At 44.7% G+C, this 19110-nt stretch overlaps 1 protein-coding gene across 1 annotated transcript in view; it reads left to right on the top strand.

Moving 5' to 3' along the window:
* Positions 1–19110, top strand: part of NSF (N-ethylmaleimide sensitive factor, vesicle fusing ATPase) — a 1516106-nt gene that overhangs the window by 112859 nt on the left and 1384137 nt on the right. The gene's annotated exons all lie outside the window — the stretch shown is intronic.

Below are 19110 nucleotides of genomic sequence, written 5' to 3'. Positions count from 1 at the left end.
CGTTGTCCTGGATCAAACCCTGAATCCTACAGGGAAGACCTGATGACCTTTCCCTGTCTGTGCAGCACCTACCTTCATGCCTTGTTCATTTCTTCTGCAGCAGATGGATTTACTGGGTTTACTCAGTTCATTCCACTGCTTATGGGCTTTGATTATGTCATCTGCATTGCTTGCATGTTAATCCTGATTAATGATGTGACTAATGTTTCTAATTATATCAGCGTTTCCTCTCTCGTCTATTATGGGCAAATCCCATCAAGCAACCTTCCTGTTGAGATACTTTGAGATGGAATGCATTAATGGATTTGACATTAAACCACTCAGCTGACTGTGTTAGAGTTGTTCCATAAAGCATCTTGTTTCATGTGCCCCACCACTCGCAGCTTTCAATGAGAGTGGTAGGAACACTGCTGCTGTACTCGGACTAATAGTCATAATTTCTTTAATGGCACTCCAGTGAAATGGTTCGGCTTTCTAAAAGTAGACTTGGACTTCTAATATTGTCTAATAGCATTTATGTTTCTGCTTATGATTTGGTTTGCTGATATGAATAACTTTGTGTTCCTTGCTGCTTTGGTTTTGCCAGCATCCCTTTCTCTTTTCTGATGTGAAACTGTGCAGTCTTCTGGTGTTTTGACTTATGCATTGCACACAACAGCTGGGTTTGAAGAATCTTTTCTTTACTGTAGCTTCCCAAGGGATTTCTTCAAAATTAGGTCCTTTAGTCCTATTACTTGTTGGTTCTAAAACCATAGTATGATTTTATTATATCACTGCAGTACCCGCAATAAACTCTTGAGAGAGAGACAGTAAATTTATTTATAGGTGAGAAACATTGTTCCATTGTTTCTTTGAAAGTGGTTGATTTAGTAGATGCTGTGATACCTTGCTGTACCAGAAAATGGTGACAAAACGTGCAGTACTCCTACAAAGGGGTCTTTCTCAGTCAGTAAAGTGAAATTCAGGAGAGTGTGCTTAGCATTTGTCAGTTGTATATAAATTTAATTGTAAAAGACTCGCATAGATGGTGTCTTGTATAAATAATGGGTATCCAAGTAAAAATTCAGGTCAAGAGTCCAAATATACAAATTTGAAGTTTAATAGACATAAACTGAAAGTAAAAAATGATTAAGCACTTTTGTCCCTAAAAATCGGTAGGTACATTTTTTATTTTCAGTTTTTCTATTAAACTTCAAATTTGTATGTTTGGATTTTTACTTGGCTAACTGTTATTTATACAAGACACTATGTGAGCCTTTTGGTTTTCTTGTTTGGTTTTTTGGTCTGTACCCTATACACTCTACAAAGTGTTTTGTGTTTCTTGTTATATCTAATTGTGTTGCTCTTTCCCACAATTTTTGTAAAACTTGATTTTTTTTTTTTTTTGCTCATTATTACCCATTAGATGTTGATAGTTGCTTCCTTCTCCTCTTCTAAGAAGTGTCATCTGGCTACATTTGTCACTCAGCATAACTTCAATGTGACCCTTGTTCAAGACCCAGGGAACAAGTGATGATTTTTTTTATAGTCTTTCATTCTGATCTACTGAGAATTGTGTTTCCACGCCAGCAAGGTATTTTTGATTGACAGTGGCTATTGTTGTATCACTAGCTTTAGCCTTCCCCATCTTAGAATTTTTACCTTTGGTCTGTTGTCTCTGCTAGGAATCATGCTTACTGTAGTTGCTGTATTTATTGATCTGATATTGTTAATCCTTGTTCATTCCTTACACATGGGTATCGGCCATTTTCCAAGCTCGCGTCATCTTCAAACTCTCGAGCTAAACTCTTACCCACAATTCCCCTCTCCGTTACCTCAGATTTCATTTGCTGCGTTGCCATTCGGTCATGTCAAGCTACTGCTCTTGAGCTAAGTACAGTTATTTAGTTGTTTAATAATCTTTCTTAGTACTTTTCTGTCAGAAAAGTTTATTTCTTTCTCTCTTACCCTATCGCATCTAGCGTACATATTTTCTTCAGGTTTTTCTGATCTTTTTTCTACATTTTTACCGCGAGGTATTCTCTCTTCACCATCGTTGGTAATCCTTCCCTTTTTTCTCATACCTTCGGGTATTCTTTTGTACCATTGCTGGTACCCTTTTCTATTATTTAATTTGCTGTCATGGCAGATAAGAAAGGTAGTCCAGGGTTTAAGCGGTGTTCTGCTTGTGGACACAAACTACCTACTTCTGATGCACACTCTTTGTGCGTTTATTGTTTGGGGGCGTCCCACTTGTCTGACCCGCCCTGTACTATTTGTGAGAACTTTTCAAATAGAACCTTGTTGGAAAGGAAAAACAAGCTGTTACTGAAAGGACTTCTTAAATCTCCCTTTTCAGAGGCTATTTCTGGGTCGGAGGTCTCAACCCCTTCTAGAGCCCATAAGAAAATTTTGGATGTTCCTACCAAAGCTAAGTCTTTGCCTTCGTCCCCGGCTGGGGACGTCCGCCAACCGAAATCGAAAAAGGCTAAAGTTTCGGCTCCGGAGCTCACAAAGTCAGCCCCAGTGCTTTCAGTGCCTAGACGTTCGGCTCCACTAGTGATCTTGGCTCAGTCTTCTCCTGCAGCCTTCACTATATCGGCACCGAGGGGCTCCTTGGTTCAGATTAGTACCATTGTATCGGCACCGACCATTCAGTCGGCGCAGACCTTGACCTCGTCGGCTCCGAGATCTTCCTCGGAACTGACGCCTTTATTGTTGACTCCAGTTTTGTTGGTTCCAGCTTCGGTACCGACAACCACTTCGGCACCGATCCCTGTGCCGGTGCAGACCATGACCTCAGCACCGATGTCTTCGGCCAGACATCTGTAGTCCACTCGCTCTCAGCACCATTGTCCTCTGTGCAGATGGGTGAGCTGGGCACCCAGTTTGCCTCTTCTGTGGACAGGCCTGTTTCTCCCTCAGCCTCCGTGAGGTCCACTAGAAGCCTTTCCAAACACGATGTGTTGCGTCTTGTGGATCAGGTGCTTTTGGCCAGAGGTATCCCACCCCTCAGGAGCTACCCTTCCTTGCGAGTTGATCACCTGTCTCCAAAGACCCCTTCTTCTCCTCCTTCATTGCTTTTGAAGTCCATGGATATGACAGTCTTCCCCTTCTGCGGTTCCCTTTATGGATCTCACTAAGGAACTGCAGTTGCCTTTGTGGCAGGAGAGTTTTGCTATGACCCAGGATGTCAGTTGTGACACGCATAGCTTACTGCTCCACAGCCATCCAGGGACGACTCCGGGTCGGCAGGCTGAGCCACTTAGGGGAGGGGTGACCCCTGTCCTTGACATGCACTCCTCTTCAGGTGGACCAGCCTTCCAACTGATGGAAAAGGCTTTCGCTGCTGCTGGCGATGTTGGACTGTCTATACCTCCGCCTACCTCTGGTACACTGGTTTCACAAGTCGCACCTAGTGGACACCGGGTTCAAGGGCCTCAGGAATTATCCCCACAGGAATCCCCTTTTCCGCTGTCTTCTCCAGCTTCTCCCGCTGAGGAGGTCCACCGGAAAAGTTTGTGCAAGAGGAAGCACATGGACTCCACAGAGGAGTCCCTCACTGAAGACACAGATTTCGATGAGGGGGAAGGATCCCCCCAGTCACCCTCTGAGGTATCCTTTGGTGATATCCTCTAAATCCTGAAACAGAGGTGACTGGCAGTCCTTTAATCCGACCTCTGAGGAATCTTGTGTTCCTGCAGGTCTTTCGCGCCTGGCCCCCTACCTCCTGGGTTACTCCACCTGCCGATGAACTTGTCCGGCTTATCATGCAGCATGCTTGGAAGGCTCCTGATACCGTCAAAGCTGTTCCCCCTGAGGCCAGATAAGATTTTGTCCCTTCCTGCTTTGGATCCCCATTGGTCCAAAGGTCTTTCTGTGGATGCTTTGGTGGTGGCGGCCGCAACAATAAAGGATCTGTCAGAAGAAGAAAGCCAGACTGTCCATCCACCTAACAAAGAATCCTGGGCCCTGGACAGGATAGGGAAGCACACCTTTGCTTCAGCGACCTTTGCTTATCAGGTCCCTGAATTATATGGCACACTTTTCCATGCTTCAAAGGGATCTGATTTCTGAGCTCTCTGAAACCTTGGCTGGTGCTGTGTCTGATGAGGTCCGTGATAAAGTGGCCTCTCAGCTGGCCACCATTGAATCAATATCTAACTCCTCTATGCGACTGATATCTCACACATCAGAAGGAGCAGCTAGAGCAGCAGGTTCAGCGGTGGTCTTGAGACGACACGCCTGGATGCGCTTGTGCAATTTTGTAGAACCCTTTAAGGCTTCCTTTCTTAATGCTCCCATTGAGGCCTCCTCGTTGTTTGGGCCCAAAGTTAAAAGCACACTGGCCAGATGTGAACAGGACAGTAAGACCCTTTCTGCTGTAGGTGTCCGTTATTCTTCCCCTCAACGTGTATTCTCCCAAAACCAAAAGAGTGGGAAGATATGGTTCAAGAAATCTCAGGATCCTTTCCGTGACACACAGGCTGAGTTCTCCCCCAGAGGCAGAGGGGGAAACTCTCAGGGAAGATGCTCCTTTTGGGGCAGAGGGGGTCAGCATAACCAGGGATGTTCTTCATCTCACATTGCTGCAGTCCTTACATATGGGTAGTCCACTGTCCTCGATCGGCCCGAATATCAAAGCATTAGGCTGACGTCGGTCAAGGCGCTTAAGACTGACATCAGGACGTCAGGGTACAAATGCGCATGACCGACGTCATATCCTCAGTCTTTTTTGCCGCATGGTCCGATGCAGAAGCAGCGTTGCAAGTGCCGTTCGGCATTCTGAAATTTTTCGAATTCGGAGTTTCAGACCGAGTCAAAGTTGGCTAAGTACCCCGTTGGGGAATATTTTAGTTTTTTCTTGCCTCAGTGGTTTACCGGATGTCAGAAAAAGTGAATAACTGTATTTCTTGTGGGAAGCAGATACCGCATAGGGATTATCATTCTTGTGTATTCCTTGTTTGGGGCCTGAGCACGACGTTGTTGGGTGTCGCTTTTGTGCTAGGTTCAATAAGCGCACTATTAAGCGAAGGTTAGATTGTGCTAGGTTGGTCTTCGGGAAGCGGTGCAATTATAATATGCAGTCGGATTCTCCGGCGCCCGCTTCTTCGAAGAAGCGCAAAGACAAAGCAGCTAAACCCAGGTAAGAAGAGTCGCCGCACGGACGCCGGTTCTTTAGAGGCGACAGTGGAACCGGTGGTTCCGACGGAGGCTTCTCTGGAGTCCCAGGGGGAGACTTTGATATTGCAGGATGTGGCCTCTCAGGAGGCAGGTCAGGCTGAAGGGGCTTCTCAGGTTACTGTACTCCCCTACCTTCCTAGGGTGGTTAGGCCCTCTCCTTCTGTTTCCAAGACTTCTCCCAGAGGCAGGCCAGGTTTAGCTTCTGTTGGTGTCACTCCTAGTTCAGCAGGGTCTGTGCCCAAGAAGCACATGCTTAAAATGGCAGAAGATTTAATTACTTTGATTAGAGGTTTTTTGCCCCCTCCTGATAAGAGGCCTAGGGTGGAGCCAGAGTTGGGGAGTTTTGAGCAGGCTTCGGATGTTTCAGAGTCTTCGGCTGAAGACTTGCAGGAGTACTCTCCTTATTCTGATTCTGATGCAGATGATTCGACTCCTTCTGCTTCTCCTCCAGAGGATTTTTCTTTTCAGAGACTCTTCATTCCATGAGGGAACATTTTAAGTGGGAAGGTCAGGACTTCTCTGATTCCAGGAAAAGGCTTAGGGAATTTTTGCTTTTGCCCCAGCATAGGCCCTTGGCTATACCCCCTGTTCTGGATGTTGTGGAAGATGTGTTTGCAGAGGCTTCACTTAATCCTGATTCTTTGCCTCCTGCTCCTGTTAAACCGGATAGGTATTACAGGGTGCCTGAGGCTCATAAATATCTTTATAAGAGTCCTAGGGCGGACCCAGAAACTGTTGGTCAGGGACCTAAGGGTGTCAAGGCCTCTGTTGTAAAAAATCCGGTTCCTCCAGATAAAGAGGCCAGAGCTTTGGATAGATGGGGAAAGAAAGTCTATACTTCTTCCACCTTAGCTATGAGGGCTTTGAATTGCCAGTTTCACATGTTGAAATATCAAAACTATCTTCTTTCTCAATTGAAGTCTAAGGTAGATGCTCTGGCGGAAGGCATTGAGTGTAAAGAATTACAAGATTTGGTACATGTCTCTGAACAGGTGGGTAAGCATTCTTTACAATGTGGTTTTGATGCTGTACAGGCCTCGTCTAGGGTGGCTGCCACTGGTTCAGTTCTTCACAGGCACGCTTGGCTGAGGGATCAGAATTTATCTGACCATGTTAAGACAAGGATTTTGGATGCTCCTTTACAGTCTGATGTGTTGTTTGGTTCACCTGTGGAGTTAGTCTTGAAGAAAATGGAAGACAAGGCTAAGTCTATGCAGGCTGTTAAAGGTTTTTGCAAGTTCAGCCTCCGAAGTTTAGTAGGAATTGGCCTGCTAAGGGGTGGACGTATCCTCCTTATGATTCTCAGTCTAGGGGTAGATCTAGACGTGGTAGGGGCAGAGCTCAGAGCTCCTTCAGACCTAGAACAGGGAGTTCACCTGCACAATCTTCGGGTGAGGGCAGGGGCCAGTCCTTTCGTAAACAGGCCCAATGACCTACCTTTTCAGCTGCCAGATCCTTCTTGCCTGGCAGCACCTTTGGGAGGAAGGTTGGCACTCTTCAAGGAAAATTGGAGTTTGATTACCCAAGACAGATGGGTATTGGATATCATACACCAAGGTTACAAGTTTTATTTCCATACCTTGCCTCCTTTCAAAGGCATGCCGGACGTTCCTCCTCAGCAAAGACTAGAGGCTCACAAACAAATTTCTCTACTTCAAATAGGGGCCATACAACCGGGTCCCTCTGCCGGAAGTGGGCCTAGGATTTTATTCTCGCCTGTTCCTAGTACCAAAGAAGGGGAACACGTGGAGACCAATTTTGGATTTATCTATCCTCAACACTTATCTGGACATTCCCAAGTTCAAAATGTTGACGTTACAACAGCTTTTACCTCTGCTGGGCAAAGATCACTGGATGGTGACTCTGGATCTCAAGGAGGCTTACCTTCATGTTCCTATCAGGCTCAGTTGCAGAAAGTATCTGCTGGCTGGGACTTCTCATTATCAGTTCTCTGCATTGCCCTTTGGCTTATCTACTGCGCTCAGAGTGTTCACAAAGGTTCTGGCTCCAGTGATAGCCTTTTTCAGGTTAAGAGGAATACAGATTTATCCTTATTTGGACGATTGCCTGATTCTGGCCCAAGGAAAGGACGAACTTCTTCATCATTTACAGTATGTGATAGCAGTGCTAAGATGCCTGGGGTATTCTGTGAACGAAATAAAGTCCAGTCTAGTACCCTCTCAGGACATGTGCTTTCTGGGTGTGAGACTGAATACAGCATCTCAGATGGCCTTTTTGACCCCGGACAAACAAAAGAATCTTTCTCTTTACTTCCATCAATTGTCTCATCAGTCCAGGCTGACTGCAAGGACAGTCCTTCAAGCCTTGGGGTTCATGGCATCTTGTATTCTGGTGCTTCCCAATGCCAAACTGCATATGAGGAAGCTACAATGGTATCTCAAGAATGTATGGACACAGCACTGCCAAGATATGGACACTGTCATTCAGATAATACCTTGCATTCAAAAGGAATTTTTTGTGGTGGGCTCAGGAATGTCACCTAAACAAGGGACTCTCTGTGACCCGGCCAGAGGCGAGTCAGATTCTAACGACAGATGCCTCAGACAAAGCTTGGGAGCTCATCTAAATGGAAAGTGGGTACAAGACACATGGCCTGCCAGACTTCAACATCTACATAGCAACTTGAAGGAGATGTTAGCAGTCCAATTTGCATTAATAGCTTTCAAGGATTTACTTCTTCCAGGGCAGGTGTTGGTTCTAACAGACAACACAACTGTCATGTGGTACATCAACAAGCAAGGGGAACGATTCTTATCCTCTATGCAGACAAGCAATGATTTTGTGGGAGACTGCTCTCAGTTTACAGCTAAATCTTCAGGCAAGGTTTCTGCCGGAGCACAGAACTCCTTAGCAGATGTGTTGAGCAGACAAATTATGGATCCCCACGAGTGGAAATTGGATCCTCATGTATTTCAGAAATTGACAGTGTTATGGGGAACTCCAGACATAGATCTGTTCGCTTCTCCACTAAACTACCAGCTACCAAAGTTTTGCACAAAAAGGTTTCATCCCACAGCTTGGAAAGTGGATGCTCTCTCATTCAATTGGAGCAATCTTCATGTGTATGCCTTTCCACCTCTGCCTCTCCTCCCAAAGGTACTTCTGAAGGTCAGACAGGACAAGCCAAAGATGATTTTAATAGCTCCAGATTGGCCTCGACAGCACTGGTACCCATTACTGAGAAGTCTGATACGGGTGCCTCCATGGCCTTTGCCTTCGATTCCACACCTGCTGTCTCAGGAGAACAGTCATTTACTCAATGTCAAACTTCACTCTCTACATCTAACAGCCTGGCATATTCTGTTTTAAACCCTGGAGGGTCTCAGCTTCCACAGCAAGTTTTGAATGTTATTTTGGAGGCCAGAAGGCCTAGTACAAGGAAAGTGTACGCAGATAAATGGAGGAGATTTTTATTTTGGAGTACAGCAAAGGAATTTGATGTTTCTAAGCCTAATTTGAGTGTGGCTCTTCAATATCTTACTGAGTTACTGGACAAAGGTTTGTCCTTCTCCTCTATTAAGGTTCATGCTGCAGCAATTTCTGCTCACTATGACTGTGACCCACCATTGTTTTCTCATCCTTTGTTTAAGCAATTCCTTAGAGGGGCAAAGAATATAAGACCCCCACGAGAGCTCCTACTCCTGCTTGGGATCTCAATTTTGTGTTGGAGAAACTCACTCTACAACCTTTTGAGCCTGCAGCTACTGCCGAGTTGAAATATTTATCATGGAAGACTGCTTTTGTTGGCCATTACCTCTGCGAGAAGGGTTTCTGAATTACAGGCCCTTATGGCGTTGAGCCTTTCTTAATTTTCCATAAGGATATGGTATCTTTACGCACTAATCCTTCCTTTATGCCTAAAGTGGTTTCTAGTGTGGCTTTAAACCAAACTATTCATTTGCCTACTTTTTATGCAAACCCCCAAAATAAAGGGGAAAAGATTTTGCACACTTTGGATATACACAGGCAGTTGCGATATTATTTGAGCAGAACTAAAGGGTTCAGGCAGTCTCAGCAGTTATTTGTTTCATTTGCTTTGGGTTCTCAGGGCAAGCCTGTTTCAAAACAAACTATTTCTAAGTGGATTGGGTTTTGTATTGCTTTCTGTTATTCCCATCATGGTAAGGAGATTCCAGCTGGGATTAGGCCTCATTCCACTAGGGCTACTGCCACTTCTACAGCTTTTTAAGGGGGTGGCAACTAAAGATATTTTGGAGGCAGCTACTTGGAGTTCAGTGCATACTTTCTCTAAGCATTACCACCTTCCACTTTACTCTAAATCTAGGGCTGGTTTTGCCACTGCAATTTACAGGCATTTTTTGGCAGCTCCTATGCTTTTAGTTTTTGCCATCCTGCCTTACCTCTGCTTTGGGATTCTACCCCATGTAAGGACTGCAGCAATGTGAGATGAAGAACATAGTACAGTTTTGTACCTACCATAAATGTAGATGTTCAAGATCCACATTGCTGCAGTCCAATTTACCTCCCTCCTTCCCCTGTAGTTAGTTAAGGCGGTTGTGTGGTTTGGGTTGTAAATATTGTGAATATTGTATATATTGTACATATGATTAGTGCAAGGGTGGTTGGTTGTTTTGCTGTCTTTGGTTTTGGCCTTTCTTTTTAGGGTCTTCTGACATCTGGGGCAAGAAAAGACTGAGGATATGACGCCGGTCATGCGATTTGTACCCTGACGCCCTGATGTCAGTCTTGCTTAAGCTTACCGACTGCCTAATGCTTTGATATTCGGGCCGCACGACGGAGGACCAGTATACTACCCATGTAAGAAAAGACTGAGCATATGGGTCATGCGCATTTGTACCTGACGCCCTGATGTCAGTCTTAAGCTCTTTGACCGACACGCCAGCCTAAATGATGCTTGCGACCGAGCTGAGCCGAGGACATATACCCATATGTAAGGACTGCAGCAATGTGGATCTTCGAACATCTACATTTATGGTAGGTACAAAACTGTACTTTTCAGGGATTCTTTCCCTGGTCAATCCTACCAGCACTCCTGAAGAGCTGCCCGACTCCTTTCCTCTGGAGGTGGCTGGGGGACGTTTCTCCATGTACCCTTCTGCCTGGCTAACCATCACCACCGACTCTTGGATACAAAGGATTATAACCAGAGGTTATCATATCCCCTTTGATCTTTGTCCTGCCCCTTCAAAAAACCTTCCCAACGTTCCACCCAGTCAAAGGGAAGAAGCAGCACTAGAAATAGAAAAGCTGCTAAGAAAGAGAGTCATCCAAATAGTCCCTCCAGACCAGATAGGATCCAGATTCTACTCAAGAATATTTTTGGTGCCAAAGAAAACCGGGGACTGGAGACCAATTTTGGATCTCGGTGTACTGAACAAGTTTGTAAGAGTACAAAAATTCCAGATGGTCACATACAGTCTATCCACCCGCTTTTGGAAAAAGACGATTGGATGTGCTCGATAGTACTACCACATGAAGGTGGACAGGCCATCAAGAAGATTTCTGCGCTTCCTTGCGGTAGCCAGTCACTACCAGTTCAGAGTACTGCCCTTCGGATTCTCTACAGCCCCCAGTGTTCACAAAGTGCATGGCAGTTGTCACGGCTCACTTGCGACTTCAAGGATTCTAGGTGTTTCCATACCTAGATGACTGGCTCATTTCCCCCCCCACCAGACTACTACTGGAAGAAGCCCTGGCATGCTCACTCCTCACTGCTCAAGGGCTAGGCATAACCATAAACTGGCAAAAATCCAACCTCACCCCATCTCAGTCGACAGAATTCATAGGGGTTATCTTGGACACAAAAAACTGCAGAGCTGCTATTCCAGAGCGCAGAATTCTAAGGATAAAGCAACAACTGATTCCAATATTTTCAAGGGAAAAATCCACGGCTCACTCGGTCCTAAAGCTGTTAGGTTCCATGGCAGCCTCCATCACCATTGTTCCCCTAGCTAGGTTTCACATGAGGTTTCTACAGTGTCTACTGCTTACCCAATGGTATCCTTTTCCGCGTCCTCTTTCAGCCATGATTCAAGTAGCCTACAGGTGCAAACAGGATTTAAATTGGTGGATGACACACAATCCGTCACAATGGTCTCCCCCCAGCAAAACAAGGCCACAGTGACTACGGACGCCCCCCTGATGGGGGGGGGGCTTTGTCAGGGTCTGACAGTCCAAGGCACTTGGTCCAAACTGGAGGCCCATCTGTATATAAATGTTCTAGAGCTGAGGGCAGTGCTTCTGGCGTTGCAAGCATTCCATCCCCTGCTGCTGTGTGGGACAATTGCGATTCAATCAGACAACATGGTGGTGGTCTGGTACATCAACAAGCAAAGTGGAACCAGATCTTACCCCCTTTGTCGAGAGGCCATGAGGATATGGCAATGGGCGATGGCTGCCAACCATTTTCTTCTAGCAACGCACATTCCCGGGAGTTCCAGCGTGATAGCAGACAGACTAAGCAGGTGCATTCTTCAACCTCAAGAGTGATCCCTGAATCCCTTAATAGCGGTGGAGATCTTTCACTGCTGGGGCCGTCCTTGCTGCGACCTCTGTGCATCCCCGACCAACTACAAATGCAGCAACTACTTCGCCTTGATTTCCCCCTCTGGGACAGTCACCCAGGGACGCTCTAGTCCACGATTGGCCCTCAGGTCTTCTTTATGCATTTCCACCCTTTCTCCACATTCCCCAGTTTCTGAAGAAAGCCCGTCTGTTGAAGAGCAAGGTGATCCTCATAGCACCATATTGGCATAGACAGATTTGGTTCCCCTTCCTTTGGCCTCACCTACTAGATCGACCGTGGATTCTCCATCCAATCCCAGAGTTGATCTCACATCCACAGAACCTGATTCATCCCAGCTTGAATAGCCTAAAGCTCACGGCTTGGCTACTTCAATTCCCTTGATTGCCAGGCAGAATGATCTTTCTTTACCAGTACGCGATATTCTCATTGCATCTCATAAGTCTTCCACTAGAATTACTTATCTGAGCAAGTGGAAAAGATTTACCTGTTGGCTGAAAGATAAACAAGTAGATCCCTTCTCAGCACCAGTGTCGATCATACTAGACTATCTGGCCGACCTTTTTCAATCAGGTGTATAGGCCTCTACCATTACAGTTCATTTGGCTGTAATTTCTAATTTTCATGAGGGTGTCCAAGATTCCTCTCTTATGTCCCACAAATTGTGCAAGACTTTCATAAAAGGTGTGAATCATCTGAAGCTACCTTTTAGAGAACCTAGTCAACCATGGGATTTATCATTAGTTCTACATGCTCTGACAATGCCACCTTTCGAACCAGCCTCTTCTTGCGACCTCAAGTATTTTCATGGAAAACCTTGTTTTTGGTCACCATTACTTCTGCCAGATGTATTTCTAAGCTTCAAGCTTTATGTATCAAGAGTCCATACTTGATTTTTCATAGAGATAGAGTGTAAATCTGACCAGTTATTTTTGTCTTTTTCTGGACCTAGATTAGGATCTGCTGTTGCTAAGGTCACATTAGCTAGATGGTTGAAGGACTGTGACCTTCATTTATACACAACGCAACATCTCCTTGCCTACTACCATGAAAGCTCATTCAAATAAGGTCGGTGGCGACGTCTGCTGCCTTCCATGCCAGAGCTTCGTTACATGACATCTGTGCAGCTGCAACATGGGCTACGCTTCATACCTTCATCAATCATTACAAATTGGATTTGGCCTCCAGGGGAAGAGCATCTTTCGGTTCTATGGTGCTCAGGAATGCCCTTCCATGAGAGCCTCCCAGGAATAGAGGTAGCTGGGGACTCTGTCCCATGCGTAAGGAATGAGCGAGGATTAACAATATCAGATAAAGAAGTTATGTCTTACCATAACATTCCATCTGTATTGTTGATCCTCGTTCAGTCATTACGACCCCCCCCCCTCCTTCCCCCTCCTGTGGTTTCTAGTGGATCTCACCATCCAGTTCTCTTAGGTTATTTGACCAGAGGTAGCCTCTACCTTCTTTGACTTGCAAACTCAATCTGAGGTAACAGGGAGAGGGGAATTGTGGGTAAGAGTTTAGCTCGAGAGTTTGAAGCTGACGCGAGCTTGGAAAATGGCCGGCTCGGTTCCGAGTTCAGAACCGATACCCATGCGTAATGACTGAACGAGGATCAACAATACAGATGGAACATTATGGTAAGACATTACTACTTTTTTTTCTTTACTGTCTGCAACAGATTTCATGATCCTTGCATATTAGTAGTTATTACTGCCTGCCCCTCCCCACAACTTTGTTTCAGTGCCCCTGTGGCCACCATATCAGATAGAAAATGTGCTGATGGGTCAGCCATAGTTCATTTAATTAAAAAGGTGTGTGTGTTGACAGAAGGGATTTTTTTTTTCAGTAAAAAGGCTGTGCGTTCATTAAACACAGTGCTGTTTAATTGTGTTGTGTGACCTGAGTGAAGTTGCTTTGATAACAGTTTAATGTTGCTGTTGCCTGCATTACTACGAACCTGCTCTGTCGTGTTTTGCAGCACTGTTAAGAGATTTGGGGTTGCTGCTGAAGAAGATTTTAACAAGATTGTGCTGTGAATCTTCTTCAGTCCTGCTAATTACTTTCCAAACAGCATAGCAGATTCCTTTGAGAAGATATCAAGAGCACGCCTGAGGAATTCCTGTCACCAGATGAAAGAGCACTCAGGAATATTTCCAACAAACGAATCAGCCAGGCAGTTGTCTGCACTGATGGGATGTGTTGATATTGATCATTTCTGTAAAAGAATGACAGCTCTTAGTTAACCTTCCTGTTTATGTATGTACCCTATTTGACAGTCTCATTCCTCTTGCAGTCCAGGTTTCATAATTTTTTTTTTACATTTTTTGTTCAGCTACATTTTTCCTCAGTATTAAAATCATTTTTTTCTTTTAGAGGGATTTTCTTTTGTCATTTAATATGTACTGATGTTGAGACCAGACTGTTTAACAGGAACGTCTCTGATGTGCATTTTAATGAAGAATTAAGACTTAGGACCCAGCCATGGCATTCGTTGTTGCTAAGTCTTTATTCTAAAATTCTTCAGAGGAGCTGATTTCTAGACTAGTCCTAAAAAGGGCATGACATAATACAATAAACTGTATTTGTACTTCAACACCGTGTAGTGCAACACACGCATAACTGTTTCACATGAAACCAGATAAATGAAGCTCAGCACAGCAATTTAATTCATTCACACTTGTGAATGATTTTAGTGAAATTGCATTTGACGTCCATAGATCCTTGTGATGTGATTGTGATCACATTGCTTATGGCTGGATTACTGTAAACATTTGTATGTGTACTTTAACATAATTGAGAGGTTTATATTTTAGTGAGGGGTTTTGTGTGAAATGTTATACTGGAATACAGAAAAATAAAGAGGCTCTGTCATATAATGTACCACATTGGAGTTATTACTAGTTTGTGTAGCATTGTGAGAATTTGTGATATTTCCAAGTTATCATTAATATTTCTACATCCACGTGGCTTAACATTTGTGTGGTACTCCCTGCTGAAACATTAGAAGATGCCACTGACATCATCTAAGTTTGTTCAGCTTAGTGCTTTCATATGAGGGGAGGCAGTTCTGTCTGCTACTTGGTTATTGAGATATTTCGAAAAACATGAAATTTATGACAATATAAATTATTATATGAACAGCAATTAATATCTCTTTACCTGCACTAGACAGAAGTCAAATATTAATACAGTTGTGTTTGCCATTGTATAAACTTTAAGATGAAATATTTTAATATTTTGTATGTAACATTGTTTTATAATCATTAATGCAAATATGAATAAGCAATATTTGATGTCTAGAGGTGAAAATAGGATGTAACTGCACAAGCACATGGAGGCGTCACTCTGGTGTAATCAGCCATAGTATGCTGTTCTTTTCATGAAGTATGCAATGTACTTGATGCCTAAGTGATAAGACTGTTGAGAGCTTCATCAGGCCAACTTGTTTTTTATAGCCTGATTGGCCACAGTGACCATCTGTAGGTGGTTAGTGCCTGTTCTTACCAGCCTTCTCCATACTGACCAGCTTACCCCTCTCCCCCAGACCTGGGGCACCAACCCTGGGGTACAGATGGTGGAGCATTCAGCCATCTTTTAGGGGTAGGAGGGAGAGGAGTTTGAAATGTTTTGACCTTGTGTCATCTAGTATTAACCACATATATTTTTTAAGTGCTTTATACTTCCCCAAGGATAGGGGTGTTCAGTGACATATGCACAGGCCCATGGTCATTCTTGTCCATGAAGTGTGCCCTTCCATGTGTGTGTTTGTGCAGATACCCACTAAAGTAACACCAGTGTTGCTCTCCAGCCATCTCTAGAGACCAACACTGTGCTGCAAAGAAGACATGCCTTCCTCCTAGGTAGATGAGCTGACCGTGGTATGTGGATGTGGATGTGTGTGGGTGGGTGGAGGGAGTTTACTGTGCACATTTCTGGTATCCTTAGTGAAGTCCAGTTGGAAGACCATATTTTATTTTCAGTGTAACATGCAAGAATACAGCAGGCTTTGAGGATCAATGTGTGATAATGGCTTAGGGTGACATGAGGAAGTATTTTCTCCTAGGGAGAGATGACGCACTGAATAATTTTTATGACTGGAATAAAAGGTTGTTGAGTTTTGAAGTACAGAGGACAGATGCAGGGCACTTTATTGAAAGAAGCTTAAAATAGGATATTAATTTTTGGCAGTGATCAAAGGCTTATTTTGGAGGAAATTAAATCAGCTGGCTGCATCACAAAGGTGGTTCTTCAACCTGCCATGTTTGTTTCTGTGTACTACCATGGGTAGCAGGTAGGTGGTGCTGCTTCTACATTCAGTATGCTGATATTTGCAATTCTTACATTACCAGAGCTGTCCTGCAATATGGGCTTGTATTGTACTAAAATACCTGTGCTTCAAGCGTTCTTATTCTTTGCTTTCTCTCTGAAACTCATTCATTAACACATTGTCTGTAGTTACATAGCTGAGCTACCTCCCATCTGGCTGTCAACTGGTTTTGATATATCCAGTACGCTAGCTACATACTGGTGTGCTTAAGCCTGTAGTCCTTGCATAGCTCATAGGTTCATAGGTTCATAGGTTTATACTAGGCTATCTGCCCTAAGGCATTTATAAGCCTAGCCCAAATTATTGTCGCTACCCTTATATGAAAAAATACTGTGCCCATTAGTTTGTTGTGCCTCTGTCCAGCAGTGACCCAGAGATGATTCGATCTCCCATCCACAGGTCTAGATTTCTCTTGAACAGAGCCAGCGAGGTGCTCTGCCTCACATGGACCGGGTTTTATTCCACAGCATAGGGAGTCTCTGAGTGATAAATCTATCCCTCCAGCACGTCCTATTTATATCCGTGCTAAGGTTTAAGTCGCTTGCTCTAGTGGTTTTGGTGGATTTGGATTTTTGAGGTGGAGCATGTCCATTAATTCGGGTTGGACATGGCCTTGTATGTCAGGCACATGTCACCTCTGAGCAGACGGTATGCGACTGAATAGAGCTGGAGTTTCTTCAATCTGGCAGCATATGACAGATTTTGGAGTCCCTTTATCCTTTTGGTGAGGAACTTTTGGGGCCTCTCCAATTGCTGCAGATGTCGGGTGAGATACATCCCGAATGGGGCATTGTACTCGATCATTGGTCTGATAAGTGAAGAGTACAGGGAACAATGACCTCACTAGATCTGGATGTGAATCCCTTCATGATCAGGTGGGCAATGTAGAAGGTCTTTCTAACCACTTTAGCAATGTGAGTGTCAAAAGAAAGGCCACTGTCAACCTGGGTCCCCAGGTCCCTGATAACCTCTTCTGTGCTTAGTGGATTGCCACCTATATGGTAGCTTGGGGTTACCTTGTTTTTCCCGAAGGGTATGACTATACATTTTTGGCGTTTAACTTCAGGCCATGGCTCTGGCACCAGCTATCTGTTTCCGTGAGTCCCTTCTGAAGGATATCAGTGTCCGATGCACTTTCCACTATGGCGCCCAGTTTGCAGTCATCTGCAAACTTTGTCAAAGTCCTCCCATGTTGGCCTGTACTTCTGAGAAGTAGATGCCAAACAATAGGGGCCAAGGACCGAGCCCTGGGACACCACTTGTGACCGGCTTGGAGTCTGACACAGCGCCAGCAACTCTAACCCTGTGGGTTCTGTCCTTAAGCCAGTTTGCAACCCATCTTGTGACATATGGGTTTACATTTAAGCTGGTAGTTTTCTACAATACCCGAGTGGGGTATTGTGTCAACTTTAAGGTCAAGGTAGGCTGTATGGACAGCCTTTCCTCATCAATGGCCTTGGTGACTATTTCAAGAAGTCGACCAAGTTCAAAGGCATGATCTTCCCTTGACAAAGCCAAACTGGGTCGGGTCCAATGTCTGCAAGTCCCCTATATCTTTGTTTATGAGCTCCATTATGATCCTCTCCATAGCTTTGCAGACTAGACTTGTTAAGCTTATGGGATTACCAGGGTCCGTGAGAGGCCACCTTTGTGGAGTGGGACCACAGTTGCCGTCGCCACTCCTTGGGCACGTATCCTGTGGTAAGGCTGAGATTAAACAGCTGCCTTATGTGCGGGTTTAATTCCTCATTTAGCTCGTGTAGCACACAGCCGGGGACACCATCCGGTCCCATTGATGCTGTGTTTTTAGCTTTAGAGAGAGCAGCTTTCACCTGCGCATTTGAGATGTCCGGGAGGCTACACTCGGCTGGGATAGTTATCTCTCCTTTAGGGGAGAGGGGTGAAGTTTGCACTGAACCTGTCTGCCAGTATGTTGGCAATGTCTGTGGGTTCAGTGATTTTTGTATCATTTTGGACTAATTCTGAGCATATCTGTGAGTTTCCACCCAGGTTCCTAACATAGCTGAAAAAGGCCTTATGATTGTCCTTTGAATCCATGGCAATTTTTCTCTCAAAATTGGCCTTAGTTGATTTTATGAGTGCTCGTAATTTTTTACTAATAATGATCAGGGGTGACTTCCCTTTTATGGATTTTGTTCTATCATGTAATAGCTTTCTCCTCTTATTGTAAAGTTTGTTAATGGCTGGGGTCCACCAGACTGGACGTTTGCCCTTTGTGGAAAGAGTCTTGGTTTTATTTGGGATTGCCTGATCCATGCAGTCCTGGAGGTGTTCATAGAAGGCATTTGTAAGGGCTTCCGCGGCTTGGGTTGTGGTTTCCTCTGACTCAGGGGCCTTGAAGGATACCACACCAGTCTTGAGTAGTGTGAAGTTTGCTTTAGAAGTTCTTCACTATGGTCTTTTGTTTGGGGTGGGGGCATGTGGATTTCCAGTGAGATTAGTTTATGATCAGATCTCACCAATGAGGGATATACTTCCGGTGTGGAGCATTTTGTCCCCATGTTTGTGACAATGAGATCTAGTATATTTTCTCCTCTCGTGGGAACAGTGACTAGCTGTTCCATGGCATTTGAATTTATGAACTCCAGGAACCGTTGGGCTAGAAAGTTAGGGCTTGAGTAATGTTCCCAGTCTATATTCGGGTAGTTGAAGTCACCCAATATGATGGTGTTTGGAGATACATTTATACCCTCCAGTGTCTTCAGGAAGGCTGTGTGGGGTTCCTGAGTTTGAGAGGGTGGCCTGTAGCATGCTACAATTTGTAGAGCAGTTTTGCCTATTGTTAGTTGCACCTGGATGGTTTCGAGCTTCATGCGTTGCCACCAACCTGGAGGTGTGAGTATCCTTTATGAATATGGATACACCCCTCCTTTTGTGGAGTGGTCCGGGTTTTGGGGCGGGCATGATATGAGGTAAAACCTAATAGTGCCGGGGTGCTCTCAGGAGCCTTGAACCAGGTTTCAGTTACAGCACAGACATCGATGTTCTCCATACTGAGAAGGGCCTCGAGTCGTGCATTTTGAGATTTAGACTTCTGGTATTGAGCAGCATTACCCTCAATTTCTTC

Source organism: Protopterus annectens, chromosome 13.part0, assembly GCF_019279795.1.
Source record: "Protopterus annectens isolate FY-2018-M chromosome 13.part0, PAN1.0, whole genome shotgun sequence".
In the NCBI taxonomy this organism is placed as follows: domain Eukaryota; kingdom Metazoa; phylum Chordata; order Ceratodontiformes; family Protopteridae; genus Protopterus; species Protopterus annectens.
Note: the sequence above shows the minus strand (reverse complement) of the source record. Positions and strands in the feature narration are given on the sequence as shown.